This window comes from Dama dama, chromosome 31 (assembly GCF_033118175.1).
Source record: "Dama dama isolate Ldn47 chromosome 31, ASM3311817v1, whole genome shotgun sequence".
NCBI lineage: Eukaryota > Metazoa > Chordata > Mammalia > Artiodactyla > Cervidae > Dama > Dama dama.
The window spans coordinates 21510417-21527558 of record NC_083711.1 but is presented as its reverse complement, the minus strand read 5'-3'; positions in this window follow the sequence as shown (position 1 = coordinate 21527558).

The window sequence follows — 17142 nt, the reverse complement described above, 5'->3', positions numbered from 1 at the left end:
GCTCAGTCCTGTCTGATGTCTTGCGATCCCATGAACTGCAGCATGCCAGGCCTCCCTGTCCATCACCAACTCCCAGAGTCCACCCAAACCCGTGTCCATCGAGTCAATGATGCCATCCAACCATCTCTCCTCCTTCCCTCGATCTTTCCCAGCATCAGCGTCTTTTCCAATGAGTCAGCTCTTCACATCAGGTGGCCAAAGTATTGGAGTTTCAGCCTCAACATCAGTTCTTCCAGTGAACACCCAGGACTGATTTCCTTTAGGATGGACTGGTTAGATTTCCTTGCAGTCCAAGGGACTCTCAAAAGTCTTCTTCAACACCACAGCTCAAAAGCATCAATTCTTCAGCGCTCAGCTTTCGTTATAGTCCAACTCTCACATCCATACATAACCACTGGAAAAACCATAGCCTTGACTACAAGGTGGAGAGGAGCTACCCCGCGCCGGAGGTCAGGGGCTGCCAACCAGGGGAGCTACCCCGCGTCCAAGGTAAGGAGCAGTGGCTGAGCTTTGATGGAGCAGCCGTGAAGAGAGACCCCGAGTCCAAGGTAAGAGAAACTCAGGTAAGACGGTTGGCACTGAGAGAGGGGATCCGGGGCAGACAGACTGAAACTACAGTCACAGACAACTAGCCAATCTGATCACATGGACCACAGCCTTGTCTAACTCAGTGAAACTAAGCCATGCCATGTGGGGCCACCCAAGATGGATGGGTCATGGTGGAGAGGTCTGACAGAATGTGGTCCACTGGAGAAGGGAATGGCAAACCCCTTCAGTATTCTTGCCTTGAGAACCCCATGAACAGTATGAAAAGACAAAAAGATAGGACACTGAAAGATGAACTCCCCAGGTCTGTAGGTGCCCAATATGCTACTGGAGATCAGTGGAGAAATAACTCTAGAAAGAATGAAGGGATGGAGTCAAAGCAAAATATCCTTAGTTTTGCTGTTAATTTATCCCATAATTCAAGCTTATCATGAAGGGTTATGTCCCTATATACTTAAATCTGCTCCACATTATTTTTTCTTTTAAAGTCTGTGCAGTGTAAATATAAACTGAATTTTACTTATTTCCATGAGAAGGAAATATTTAAGAAACATGTATGATTATTTGCATGTTTGTTTGTAAATTGAAGGAATTAAAGTTCTCAGTACACACACTGTAATAATGAAATGACAGAGAAATTATATTAAGAAGTATATAAACTCCATTTTAGATTTAAAGCTTGGGCAGTTTCATTGGCACAGAATTATATTTATAAAGATAATGATGGCAAACTCAATTTTTGTTAAACTCAATTCTTTACATTTTTTTTCAAGATTTTTGATGTTCTCTAACCTAGTGACCTATATATTTTTTTCAGACATGCATTTTTCAGGTATATCAAGTGACCATTCATCTTCAGCTCCAAACACTGGATTGTAGGATGAAAAAACTTCAGAGGAAGCCCCAGAGATGTTGCATATTTATGTTAAGGCCCATCATTTCGAGGTGGAAATCACTTCAGTGGGAAACATATTAGGTTCAGTCACTAGTATTGGAAGATTTTGGACTCAGTTTTAAAATATTAGCTAATAATTCTAAACATGTTTATGGCTGAGAGAACCTGGGGATGAATATTTGATATGGTTTCAAATTCCCTTAAAAGCTACTAGACAACTATATAACCAAAGTACTAATATACATATCCTGTATATAGTATTATGGAGCATATATAATTATAGAAATAATATATATGTAGTATATAACCTACTACTCCCTAGATTGTGTCAGCGTGTGGCCTTCTCTTTGCAGTGGCTTTTCTTGTTGCATAGCATGGGCTCTAGGGCGCCCAGGCTTCAGTAATCGCAGCAGGAGGGCTCAGCAGTTATAGCTCGCAGGCTCTAGAGTACAGGCCTGGTGGTTGTGGTGCACGGGCTTAGCTGCTCCAACGCATGTGGGATCTTCCCAGGTCACGGACTGAACCTGAGTCTCCTGCATTGGCAGGTAGATTCTTCACCACTGAGCCACCAGGGAAACCCCTTCATCACTCTTTTTTAGGTTTGAGTGTATACATATGTATTATTTTTTCCCACTAGAATTGTTGCATAGGGAAGCATAGAAAGAATTTTTTAAATATTATTGAGTGAAGCTTTCTTTATTGAGGTAGAAGGGACAGAAAGTGATTGAGAAAGGTTGTAATGTTATTGGAAAATGTTTCAGGAAGATGCAAATAAATGCATATATATGTATATGTATATGTATATATATATATATATATATATATATATATATATAACACATTACTTTGCCAACAAAGGTCTCTATAGTGAAAGCTATAGTTTTTCCAATAGTTATGTATGAATGTGAGAGTTGGACCACACATAAAGCTGAGTGCTGAAGAATATGCTTTTGAACTGTGGTGTTGGAGAAGACTCTTGAGAGTTCCTTGGACGGCAAGGAGATCATATCAGTCAACCTTAAAGAAAATCAACACTGAATATTCATTGGAAGGACTGATGCTGAAGTTGAAGCTCCAATATTTTGGCCACTTGATGCAAAGAAGTGACTCATTGGGGAAGACCCTGATGCTGAGCAAGATTGAGACAGGAGGAGAAGGGGACGACAGAGGATGAGATGGTTGGATGGCATCACCAACTTGATGGACATGTGTTTGAACAAGCCCCAGGAGTTGGTTTTGGACAGGAAAGCCTGGCATGCTGCTATTCACAGGTAGCAAAGAGTCAGACATGACTGAGTGCCTGAACTGAACTGATACGTGTCTAACACATTAAATGTGGCATAAAATTTCATAATGTTTAGAAATCTTATAACAACTATTAAAAATAGCTTCATTTTATAAGGTGTGAATAAATAAAAGCTAAATTAAACTAAGCTATTTCTTCAAATTGTAAATTCAAAGCTAAATTTAATTAGAAATAAAGATATTAATATTATTCATCACTTGGATTATATATGTTATGGCTGCCCTCCACGCCTCTGATAAACAGGATTTTACTGAACATTCTCTTTTGGAGTAAGTGTTTATCAGTTAAAACAATTGAAGATAAATGTTATCTTTTACATGGAGAAATAAATTAGCTTATTTGTTTAAAATAAATATTTATTTATTTATTTGGCTGCACCAGGTCTTAGTTTTGACAAATTACCTATTTTTTCTTTTTACAAACCATTCCATGCAGGTATATTAGAGAGCATAATAAAACCCACAAAAGAAATTAAGGAGGAAAAAATTTTCATTTATTTATTCTATTATGACTCACAGTCTTACAATATCAGTTAATTCAGGATTAATGATAGCATCCAAATGAGTTGCGCTTTTTCACCAATGCACAAGAAGCTGGCTGAACTTTTCCAAGGTGGAAAAAAAAGAAAAGAGAGAGAGAGAGAATCTTTTGGAAAACAGGCCATCTCCAGTTCAGGAGTAAATAGTTATGGAATTTTCATTCTGAGAGGGAACACGGAAGCTCAGGTCACGGAGCACTGCAGTGGCGCATAGAATCAGCAGTCACTGAACGAGCTTGCTTCCCCTAAGGTTTCGCAGCCCATGGAAACCACCTGTTCTGTCTGAATGATGGAAAGAACAGGAACGGAGGAGTCTCCCAAGCCTAGGCCATGCAGCAGTTGGGTACACAGCTCCCTCCGCGTAATTGCCTTCTCTGTCTCTACGTCAGTATTTAGCAAATGCACCTCCCAAAGTCATGAAGACAGGGAAATGCCTCTTCACTCCGAGTTTGTCAGACCTTCTGAAAGATGGTCGGAATGTACGAATAATTTTTCCACAGGATTTTAAAATTATAGAGTGTTATCAAAATCGCATTCAAATTATGGAGACGCTAACTGGCTAACGGCTAGCTTGATGCAAACAGCTCAGAGTCTTTGAAAATTTTCCTAAGTATGTACGATGGTTAATATAAGTGGAAGCTAAATAAATTTTAAAAATTAAAAAGCATTTTTTGTTCCTGCTTTCTTGTATCTGAGTGATGGTGAATAAGTATGATTTTTCATAGCATTACAACTAATATCAGTGATTTTTCTGTATTTATTGCATACCCACTGTGTGCCTAGGATTCTTTCCAGCTCACATTTTAAAAGATGAAGATTTTTTTTTTTTAATTTAGGTTATGTTTTCAACACTCTGGATGCTTAAGGGACATATTTATTCACTGTGTATGTAAACTAAGATGCCAACAGGATTGAGTAATCCTCTTTATCAATTCTGTGACATATCATTTTGAGAATTCCACTGAATATATTTTATGGATGCACTTTTAAATCCCAAGCAAGTTATCAGAAAATGCTGGTGAATTTTGAAGGAGAAGTGCTTTGAGCTGAAAAGGAACATTCAGATGTCAAACTGGTTATGTGGTACCTATGCTAAGAAGCTCAAAGCAGGACTAGGACCTAGTATGTCATTGTGGCTTCTGAGTCTGAAGTCCAACATGAGGGCTTTTGTTTCCCACTCAAAGGGAGTGTAGTACAAAGGGAAGCTCTTCTGAGGCACTTGTAGGTTTTTGTTTTTGCTGAACAACACCCCTAACAACAAAAGCTTCAGTATAACAGAGAAACTCCAGAATTCTGGCAACAGTGTTATACGTGAGACAGAGAGTGAGATGAGGAGCCAGGACAGTGGAGGCTGGGATATGATAAGTGGACTCTAGTTACAGATACTAAGTAGAAACTCAGAGTTTAAGTCAACACTAAATGCATGTCACTGGTGGATTTAGCTACAAAGACACCTCTGTTCCCTTCAGTGCGTGCCTGCATGCTCAGTCACTTCAATCGTGTCTGACTCTTTGTGACCCTATGGGTTGCAGCCCACCAGGCTCCTCTGTCCATGGGATCCTCCAGGCAAGAAAACTGGAGTGGGTTGCCATGCTCTCCTCCAGGGGATCTTCCTAACACAGGAATTGAACCTGATTCTCCTGCATTCCAGGTGGACTCTTTACCACTGAGCCACCTGGGAAGTCCTCCCTTACTACCAAGGAAAAACAGAAATATGCAAGAGATTTTTTGTGTGTGTGGGAGAGATATGTAAAACGTGTTTCTGACTGATTATAATATCTTCTATGGTATATCATTGATTTTAATGTAATGCCTCTATCTGCCTAGTAACTATCAATCTATCATCTACCTACCTATTTACCTATGTATTATCTATGTATCTATTGTCTGTCCACCTATCATCTATCTGTCTAACATCTTCCTTGGTAAAAGTTCAATATCATATGCCAGAGGAAAAACTTACAAAAGTGTAAACTTACTTCCAATATACTTAGGTTATTAATTAGGAAAATAGTTTAAAGATATCTCAAATTTATTCTGGGGGCTGCTAATAAATATAGTACACTGATGTTTCATATGGATGATCCACTGTATTCTGACCATATTTTAATGAGATACATAACATTTTTAGAATTTTACAAGACAGGGAAACTGAGAATAAGAGGGTCTAAGAAATGGGATCCAGATCACATGGATAGGAGTGAGTGTTGCCAGCATACATGATGATCTCCTTTGCTTATAAATGCCATGCCACTTGCCATCAGCCTAACAAAGCTGCAAAATATTTGTATAGTGTCGTATTTTGTTAGCAAAAAAAAGGGCCAGACTGATTTTTCTTTTTTTTTTTTTTAAATCCAGATGTAAATGTTTCCCAAATGACTAATTTTGAGAAGAGCATACACATTTTTAATATATCCTAGACATATTGAGTGTACAAATTTTGTTAATAAAGTATTGCTCCTTCCAGAAGGACAAATATTTGTCCACAATAAAATGTCATGTAGAGTCAAGGAGTAACATCTTCCATATAAAGATCTCCTATTCCCATTTTTCTTTTGGGCTCCAAAATCATTGCAGATGGTGACTGCAGCCATGAAATTAAAAGATGCTTACTCCTTGGAAGAAAAGTTATGACAAACCTAGACAGCATATTAAAAAGCAGAGACATTACTTTACTAACAAAGTTCCATCTAGTCAAGGCTATGATTTTTCCAGTAGTCATGTATGGATGTGAGAGTTGGACTGTAAAGAAAGCTGAGTGCTGAAGAACTGGTGCTTTTGAACTGTGGTATTAAAGAAGACTCTTGAGAGTCCCTTGGACAGCAAGGTTATCAAACCAGTCCATCCTAAAGGAAATCAGTCCTGAATATTCATTAGAAGGACTGATGTTGAAGCTGAAACTCCAATATTCTGGCCACCTGATGCAAAGAAGGGAATCATTGTAAAAGACTCCGATGCTAGGAAAGATTGAAGGCGGGAGGAGAAGGGGATGATAGAGGATGAGATGGCATCACTGACTTGATGGACATGAGTTTAAGTAAACTCCAGGAGTTGGTGATGGACAGGGAAGCCTGGTGTGCTGCAGTCCATGGGGTTGCAAAGAATTGGACATGACTGAGTGACTGAAGTGAACTGATTAGAGAAATGAGGGCTTCCCAGATAGTGCTAGTGGTAAAGAACCTGCATACTAATGCAGGTGATGTTAAGAGAAGTGAGTTCGATCCCTGGGTCAGGAAGATCCCCTGGAGGAGGGCATGGCAATCCACTCCTGTATTCTTCCCTGGAGAATCTTAATGGACAGAGAAGTCTGGTGGGCTACAGTCCATAAGGAAGCCAAGAGTCGGACACAATGGACGTGACTTAGCACAACACATTAGACAAATGAAAATATCCCCGAGATTGTGACCACTTGGGTTTAACGTGATATTCAGTGTGGTAGCTGGTACATATATTCCTTTCGTTATCAAAAGTTATTTTAGGAGAAGGAAGAGAAGAATAGTGATGCTAAGGAAGAAAATATTGAAAGAAGCCATATTACAAGGGGAAAATGGTGGAGGTTAAAGGGGGCTTTCAATAATTAAGATATATTTTATCAGGGACTGAAAGACCAGAATGGAAAATGAATTAACGAAAAGAATCAAAATATGCATTATAAATATTACAAGGTTGATTTTTTAAAAGGTCTATTCGAGTAATGTATTAAGTTTAAAAATCACTCACAAAATAATTTTTAAATGAAGATTTAACAACAGTAATTAAAACTTAGGAACTTGGAGTATTGATTTCCAAAAGAGATTCTCAGAGTCTCATGTCTGGATTAATTGTAAATAAGCCAGAGGTCTTTTTTTTTTTTTTTCCTTTTTTCTCCACCATTAAGAAATACACTGTCCATTTGTTCTGACAGAATATACTAAAAAAGTAAGTAAATAAATAAAGCAAAACAGCAAAGCCAGAGAGGATTAAACATTCACGGCAAATAGAATATTATTTTCATATGGTGTGACATTAGAATTATTTTGAAAACATGAAATCAATAAGCAGTTTTAAGAAGCTGTAAGAGGGCATTTGGAAATTTGTTTTGTTCTTGAAAGGCTGCAGCTCCCGATATCTGAACCACAGCCACACAACATCAACACAAACATAAGTGCTCCTTGTCTTTTGCCTGGTATGCTTGTTCCCAAGTGCCTCTGTACCACTAAATTATCAGTGTGGTGAAATATTGCAATCTCTATTTTGTTACCACTGAAGGCCCCGATAAAAGGTGAATTGCCTTAGTGCTAGGTATTGTTTCTTTTACATGCACTCTTTTTAGGGAAAAAAAAAATAAAATCTGAGAAGTTAGGAGGCAGAAGTGAAAAATAGCTTAGAGAGCAATTTCATTACCTGTAAAATAATAAAGCAGAATGCCAGACTGTGAATACTACATACTTGTATGTTCTTACAACCAGGCGATGATAGACCTTGCATCCCAACCACACTGAACTTCAAATCCTACAGGATTCTACATTATCCCTCACCTCACCCTTCACTCTCTCTAGATTCCAAGTTGTTTAAGAATTGCTCCTATTGTTTTGCATGCTATAAGAAATAAAGTAATTCAAAACAACTCTTAGTATTAAATGGTGAATATCTATGTTGCAGTCTATATTTGTTATGTAAACCTCAGTAAGTTAAGCTATTTGCTTTATCTTCTATTCTTAGGTGTGTTGCGTTGACTCTGAATATTAACTCTACTGCTTCTAAATAGGATGATGAATGATATCACTTTATATTTTTTGACTTTTTATTGTCAGTAAATATATTGGAGTAGAGGCAATTAACAATGTTGTCATAGTTTCAGGTTTCATAGTTTCATAGCAAAGGGCCTGAGCCGCACATATACAAGTATCCATTCTTCCCTAAACTCCCCTCGCATCCAGTCTGCCACATAATATTGAGCAGAATTCTCGAACTATACAGTTGGTCTGTGTTGGTTATCTATTTTAAATATAGCAGTCTGTACATGTAGATTCCATATTCCCTAACTGATGTTACCTTAGCTCCTGAGAAAAGGGTTCGGTAACTTGAGCTCCCTCTGGTGTCTGTCTAGTCCCTTTTGCAGTAGCTAAAAGGGACAGAAAAAAAATTCAACTTTAAAAATATCAACTTTTATAATAAAAATCTCTATAAAGTAGCAACAATAACTTACATTTTTACATAGCCTTCCATAATAAGTGAGCATGACTTTTAATTTAATTTGGAACAAGGAAACAGACACTCTTATGATAGACATTTAATATCCAGAGACTGTTGTTTGCTAAAAATAGATAAGACAAATGTAATTTTGGAATAGTCCTTTGCATTTTTGCCATTCAAATCTCTAAACTCTGTATAAACAGGTTGCTTGTTATTGAGTTGATGCTAAAGTTTGTATTTAATAGGTGAGCTCATTAGTATCATATCAATAATATTAAATCAAAGCTATATATCCAAAAAAACCACATTGTGTTTAACCATATTTGTTTCCCCTCAAAAGTCTTCATTAAAGAGGAGAGAAAATTTCAGGAAACTAAAAAAAATCACAAGTTTTATAAACTTTGTAAAAGTCTATTATGTGATTTAAGAAAGGTAACAAAGAGGTGGCAGCTTATAATTACATGGAAGACACTCTATATCCTAATGTTTTATTGTGATTATTTCTTTAAGCTTTGTGATGTGAATGAGTACTTTTAAACCTATTTGACTTTGTCATATCAATGTCGTAGGATCAGGCAGGAACATTTCAACAGGATTTGATATCCAAAGTCTTAGACCTGGAAATACATTTTGCTCTATCTTTAATTTTTAAAAATGTTTATAAATTAAAAAATGCCCAGATAACCAACAAGGACCTACTGTGTAGCACATGGAACTCTCCTCAGTGTTACGTGGTAGCCCGGATGGGAGGGGACTTTAGGGGACAGGGGATATGTGCACGGTTGAGTCTTTGCTGTTGGCCTGAAACTCTCATGCCTTTGCTAATTGGCTCTCAGTTCACAGTTCAGTTCAGTCGTTCAGTCCTGTCCGACTCTTTGCGACCCCACGAACTGCAGCACGCCAGGCCTCCGTGTCCATCACCAGCTCCCAGAGCCTATACCCCAAGACCAAATAAAAAGTTTAAAAAAAATCTACCTAATAAATTGCCTGTTAGTAGATGACATTGTTTCGTTCCTTTCCCTGTTTCCATAAAGACATATGCGCATACATTTAATATTCAAGAAATGTTTATTATCTTAACTTACCAGTTATACAGTGTTAGGACTTTCTGCTCCATATGTATGTAGCATGTAATTATAAATATATATTTAATATAAATTATGTATTTCATGATTGTATATGTATATACATGATGTACCCTTATATGTGTGTGTATGCTCATTTGCTCTGATTCTTTGCAAACCCATGGACTGTAACCTGCCGGCTCCTCTGTTTATTGTATTCTCCAGGCCAGAATACTGGAAGGGGTTGCTATTTCCTATTCCAGGAGATCTTCCTGACCCAGGGATTGAACCCCCATCTCTTGAGTCTCTTGCATTGGTAGGTGGCTTCTTTACCACTGTGCCACCTGGGAAGTGTACCCTTATATAGACTACTAATATTTATATAAATTATACATATAAAGTATATATTACAATATAAGACTAATCACTGATAATTCTCATATGTGATTATTACACAGGCAGAGCTATTTTAAAAGTAAATAATCAGAGTTGGATAAAATAGTCATAAAGCAAAATATATATTTTGAATACAAATATAATTCTTTACAATTAAATAGGATTCTTTTGTAAGAATCTGGCTATGCTTTGCTTTCATAATAATAACTTCAGAGTAGAAAGTCAAAAGAAGAAAAGATTAAAAAAATAAAAAGAAAACAATGGATGATGACTGTCTGGAGATTAGCCAAACTACTTCATGGTACTTCTGCCTGTCATAAATTTTGTTTAGCCAAGCAGCCTGCAGTGACCATAAACTGACACTAACCCCTCATCTTAGCACCTGTACTAGACAACAACGTGTTGTCAGAACTAAAGTTCAGTCCCTGCTATGATTCTTTAATGGACACCCCTGATAGCTTAGCTGGTAAAGAATCCACCTGCAACGAGGGAGACCCTGGTTTGATTCCTGGGTCAGGAAGATCCCCTGGAGAAGGGATCGGCTACCCACTCCAATATTCTTGGGCTTCCTTGGTGGCGCAGACAGTAAAGAATCTGCCTGCAATGCAGGAGACCTGGGTTCCATCCCTGGGTTGGGAAGATCCCCTGGAGGAGGACATGACACTCCTGTATTTTTGCCTGGAGAATTCCATGACCAGAGGAGCTTGGTAGGATACAGTCCATGAGGTCATAAAGAGTCGGACACAACTGAGTGACTAAGCATGCACACGGGCATGACTCCTTAACTGTCTTCATGATCGACAGTCTCCCCTGCCTCCCAGTGCCTTCTTCAAGTGTGCCCCTTGGATAAGACCTCTGAGTAACCTACCAAACCCTGCTCTTTTGTTCTGAACTGACCAATCTCGTCTCAGGCTAGTGATCCCAAAGCACTATAGACCCTAATAAAGACATATGCTCTATGTGTGACTGTGTTAATCACTCAGCCGTGTCCAACTCTTTGTGACCCCATAGACCGCAGCCCACCAGGCTCCTCTGTCCATGGAACTCTCCAGGCAAGAATACTGGAATGGGTTGCCATTCCCTCCTCCAATGTGCTCTACAGATAAGCATATTTTTGTTTAGTCTCGAAGTTGTGTCCGACTCCTTCGTAATCCCATGACTATAGCCCACAGGAGCCTCTGTCTATGGGAATTCCCGGGAAAGAATACTGGAGTGGGTTGCCACTTCCTTCCCCAGGGGATCTTCCAGACCCAGGGATTGAACCCATGTCTCCTGCATTGGCAGGTGGATTCTTTACCCTTGAGCCATCTGTACCTATATCACATGATGCTGGATAACTTACTTGATTGCCATTTTAAAAGAGTTAAATGTATGCAAAGCTATTTCATATAATAGAAATAATTCACAAGTCTTCTAATCAAGGTGGGTGAAGTTTAAAATTTAAAAAAAAAGGGCCAAAAAATTCAGAATCTGAACTTGTGTCAACTTCTGCAAAATATTAAAATATGCTTGGTCAAGACAGAAATCTAAAGTTCCTTAGTAAAACAATGCCAGTATTGTAGTTCTTAGGTACATTTAAGAAACTCTGCTAAAATAAAACAAAATAAAGATAACAAGCAAACAAGTAGAATGCATTTTCTTCCTTTCAGAATATATAGTTATCTATGAAAAAGATACAAGATGTTTCAATAAAATGTGTTTGCTTCTTAGGTCAACTAGTGAGAAAATCATCTTCAGGTCTCCTATGTGTTAGTTGTTCAGTTATGTCCAATTCTTTGCAACCCCATGAACTGTAACCTGCCAGGCTCTTCTTTCCATGGAATTCTCCAGGCAAGAATGCTGGAGTTGGTAGCGTTTCCCTCCTCTAAGGGATTTTCCTCACCCAGGGATCAAACCTAGGTCTCCTGCATTGCAGGCGGATTCTTTACCATCTGAGGCATCAGGGAAGCCCCCAGATCTCCTAATAGGAAGAATATACTTGAGTTGAATATCTACTTTGGTGCTTCCTCTTCCTAAGACTCCAGTCACCATCTCTCTCTAGGAATAGCAGCACGTAATGAACAAAGAGGAGCTCTTTTTAGCATCAGGAGGAAGTCTGAGGTGCTCTAGTTGACAGGGAGATTATACTGAGAGATTTGAAAAAAGAGAAAGCTTTAGAAAGCCTAGCTGGTGGAAAAGTTTTACCCTTTTCTGATAAAAACGAAAAACAAAACAATACTTCTCTGTTAGAGCTGCAAACTCTAATCTCTAATTTGCACACGTTCATTTGAAGTCTGACACTGCAGTAAGCAACATGATGTATCTGGATTCAATTTTTGTAATTTTTTAGACTAAGTTATATAGAGCATTGGGTTCTCAGGGAAGGAAAAGTAATTTATTCATCTTTCATGGACCACTAATTAATAAGTTCTGCTGTTCTTCTAGATTACTATGCTGAATCACCAAAGACATATGAAAGATAGCAACTTAACAATACTTCCCACATGTCCAGGTGTGAGAGACAGGAACATATGTACAGAAATAGATTTCCATGACTATTAGCAAGAAACCATTCCAGTAAAAGGCAAAGGTCCTTAATCATGTTCTAGTCCATTTAGACATAAATGTGGCACTTATTTTTTGCTTTTCTGAAAAAACAATCTGTGAATTTAAAATGCACTATATTTAGTTGTAGTACATTTAGTAATTTGTCTGTCATTATAATATTGCCTTGCATTTTTAGTTTAATTTTTTATGTTTTGTAATTCTATTTAGCCAAAAACTAACTGCTTTTTTATCATACACAAATATATTTCAGAGTAGAAGTAGGAATATTTATATAAACCCTGTCAATGCATTTTCTCTAAGTTTAAGGAAAAAAAGTGCAAAATAATGGTAAAATAATGTTTGTTAAGTTTCATAAACCTTCAGGTACTAATAAGTGATGGCATATGCATAACACAATATGTATATAGGATAGAGGCAATAATATATGCATTGCTAATTATTCTAACTATTTTTATTCCAAAATGGCATATGGCAAGGTCCAGAGAGTTGTATAAGTCAAATGAGTGGTAAACTGAAAAGCATTTTTATTTCTAAGTACGTAAACCTGCCTCTCCATGGAATTCTAAAAAATCATACTTATCTATGATTCCAAACTATAAAATCATGTTCATTTTTTTGTTCCAAAGTGTTACCTATAATCTAGTAATCAGCTCAAGTTGTGGAGGATTTATCATACATAGCAAATAATACACAAGGAAAGATTTTCAGTATGTATGATCGCCAATGCTTTAAAATTGTATTATTTCATTTACATCATGGTTTTACTGAAAAAAAAAAAAAAAGACTCACTGACCATAATGCGTTTATAGTATAGATCAAACTACTCTTCTTGAATCCATTGCCGAAAGATAGACGTGTTGAAATGCAGCTGTTGATGGACCCAATGCTACTATCATTCTGATATTTCATATATCAGAGTAATGGATTTGAAGAACCAAATCAATTACGAGTCTTGGATGGACAATCAAAACCCCACTGGGAAGAATGCAGGGTAGAAATTGCTTTGAACAAGTGTTCAAACTAGCAAAGGATTTTGTGCACCGATGTCACAACAAAATACCAGCTTTTCTAACAAATAATGGAACAGGATCTAGTGACCAGTAATATCACTATATTAATTTCCACCCTTAACAGTGGTATAGCAGTATTTGTTTGAGGTTCCACCTATCTTGCTACATGTAAATATGGACAGAGATAAAAGAGTTGTGTATAAAATATCATTTTAAGCACAGAGCTTTCTTTTTATGCCAGTGACAAAAATATATGTTTGTTTGTTTTGGTTTGAGAAAGGGTGAAAGGGCGTCCCTGTTAGCTCAGCTGGTAAAGAATCCGCCTACAATGCAGGAGGCCCATTTCACTTCCTGTGTCAGAAACTCCCCTGGAGAAGGCATAGTCTACCCACTCCAGTATTCGTGGCTTCACTGGTGGATCAGCCGGTAAAGAATCAGCCTGCAGTGTGGGAGACCTGGGTTCAGTCCCTGGGTTGGGAAGATCCCTTGAAGGAGGGCATGGCAATCCACTCCAGTATTCTTGCCTGGAGAGTCGCTATAGACAGAGGAGACTAGAGGGCTGGCTACAGACCACAGGACCCCAAAGGGTGGGACACACGCGAGCAGCTAATCACAGCACAGCTGAGCCCAGCATAGTGAAAAAGGGCTGAGTCACATGCGTGACTCTGGGCATGTCACTTCATACTCTGGGCTTCTGTTTTAAGCCTAAGGGCTCGGATGAGTTCTGCTGAAAAGCCTTGCAGCTATAAAGTCTTAATGATCCTGGGGCATGCTCCTGATGTCCTCTCATCATCAACATGCTATCAGAGGCTAGCTCCTGGCACATGGATTGCCTAAAGGGTTGCATCTGCTTCTCGAACATCCATGCCAGACATTTCAGAGAACATGCCGAAAAAGCGCGGCATGTGGACCATGCCTTTTCCCTCATCTATTTGCTCTTCATTCATTTCAGACTTCACTGCTTGTTTCTTGTCTCTTACAGACAGAAAATGCACTCTGGAGACACATGGCATTCTCGTGTAGAACAGAATGGTCTCAAGCCATAGTCCGTCCTTTGCTAAGTTGGCATTTTTTAAAAAAATAATTCCTGGAGATAAAAATAATAACTCCATGGCATAAAGCCTTATTTGGCTATTATGAAATTGATTTCTGTAGATTATCATCCAACATTTAGCAAACATCCAACCGTGCACCAGGTGCTGTCAGAAAACAATGTTTTTTCACATTTCCCACCCAGTGGGCATAATTACGATCCAAACTAGAGAGGTAAATCAAACATCACAAACCCTGACAGCTCTCCTTAATGCAGTGGTCATCTCTGAGCGTGACTGAAGCCTTAAGGTGATACTATGTAGCAGCTAGTCTTCTGCTGCTTTATTTATCAATCCAGATATATCTTGATTGAAACTGCTTTCTAAAGATGTAAGAACTAATATAGTACCCATAATACATTCTGTGACCATGTTCAAAATTTCTTCACCAACTGAAGAAGAAAAGGAACATGGTGGTACGCTCGAGCATAATTTATGTTAGCGCTGCTTTAATTGTGTTTGCAGTATTCACAAGGAAGCATTCTGTTTGGATAATTACTCATCTTCGTGAAGATCAGTAATTTGGCTCACGAACACTTCAGAAAATTACCCAAAATGTTGCAAGAAGAGAATTTCCTACAAACACTCAGACCTACAGAGTATGAATAAGTGCTTCTTCCCTCCTCCTTCCACCAGAATATTTTAAGAAACTCTTCTAAGCATTTTTGTGCTTTTAAGTTGTTCATAAGAATGCCTTTTTTTGGTAATGAAGGAGCAAGTTATTTTTCTTTTTTTTATGTGTACAATTTGTTATGCCATACACTAAAAATTATAAATGTTATGAAGTGTGTGTGTTAGTCGCTTAGTCGTGTCCTACTCTTTGCGACCCCATGGACTGTAGCTCACCAGGCTCCTCTGTCCATGGAATTCTCCAGGCAAGAATACTGGAGTGGGTTGCCATTCCCTTCTCCAGGGGATCTTCCTGACCCAAGGCTCAAACCTGGGTCTCCTGCATTGCAGGCAGATGATTTCCCATCTGAGCCAGCAGGGAACTTAGGGGCATTTAAAAACATGCTAAGATACTTATAAGTCTAAATGAATCCAACATGCACAAAATAAAAGTATTAAATTTCATCTCTCTATATATAAGGTTGTTCTGTCATTAATAGTTATTAAACAGTACATTGAGTATTACTTATTTGTACATTACTTATAATTGTTGACAACCAGTAAAAGGACAAAATTATACATTTTACATAAATGTATATAGTGTATATATCATAATCAATGCTTCAAAACTTGATAACTATCAGAGATCACAAATTAACATTGTGAACCTTTCTAATGCTAAGTTATATATCTAGAATTTTTGCTAATTTATTTGATGGTTTTCTTGCTAAAGTCAACTAAGTATATCAAAATTGTAATCTGTGGGGATGTTTTTCATTTTTCTCTCCCTATTCCTTTCTAAAACTGTTTTGTTGTCTTAATGGTCTTCAGTAATTGGCTTCTGAGTGCATTATTTGTAAAGGAGATGCTGTAAACTGATTGACATCCTAGTCTTCGTGGTCAAGAATGCCTGGATCCAGCAGCTCATGACTCTGTGACCTTGTTCTGCTGCCAGAGTTCTTTGTCCTCAGGCTTCTTGTCTATGACATGGGAATAACAACAGGTCTTATAAAACTTTGAGAAATAAATTGGGTGATGTGTATAAAGAACTTGACTCATAGCACATATTAGCTATCGGTAATTGACCACTTTGCTAATGCACGTTGTTGGAGGAGGTCTTCAAGAAGATAATACTGCTGGCTGACCCTGGAGCTGAACTCAGGCAATCAGAGGTCACTCATCTCTCCCAACCTTGGAATGTACAAGCGTCCACCTTTCACACAGAGGAGCCATATCCATGGATGCAGCCTTGAGAGAACAAGGCATCATTGAGACCATCTGCATTGTATACATGACTGAACCCATATATGGCCTCTATATACACTCAAGATTCTGGCGAGCTGGTGTAAAGATCTACTCATCTTGCCGGTTGCCCGAGATAAGCCTCTTATGTAAGTTTCCTCGCTTATTAGAGTTGACATTTACCAATCTGGAGTGGTCTGCCACTTTCTTCAGACCACCTGCTCTCCTCACTCTCTTTGTATGAGAGCCAGTTTCAGATTTCACCCAGGAAGCTTTCAAGTTCTCAAATCAACAAATCTAAATATTAGTAAGTTCTCTAGCTTTAGATATGGTACATATTTTACATCATATTATAATTATGTTTTACCCTGTGTTGCTGTTCTTATTCATTGTATTATAGCTATCATGGTAAGAGTTTATTCATTTTAATTGTAGGCTATTCAAATTAATTTTCTTTTCAATAGACATCTAGTAAGCACCTATAATCAAGAAAGTAATTCTATGTTATAAAAAACACAGAAAAAAATGTTTATTATGAAGGACTGTTAGTATAATGCTTTATGAACTACCTAACTATATTAAATCTGACTCTAACTCTTATTTTCCCTCTTTGCTTTATGCTTAAAGGCTTTATTAGATCCAATTACATGTGATTTATTGAGCATCTATTTGTTGATCAGACACATTTAGAAATATTTAGAAATACTGGTTATTTGGTGATTT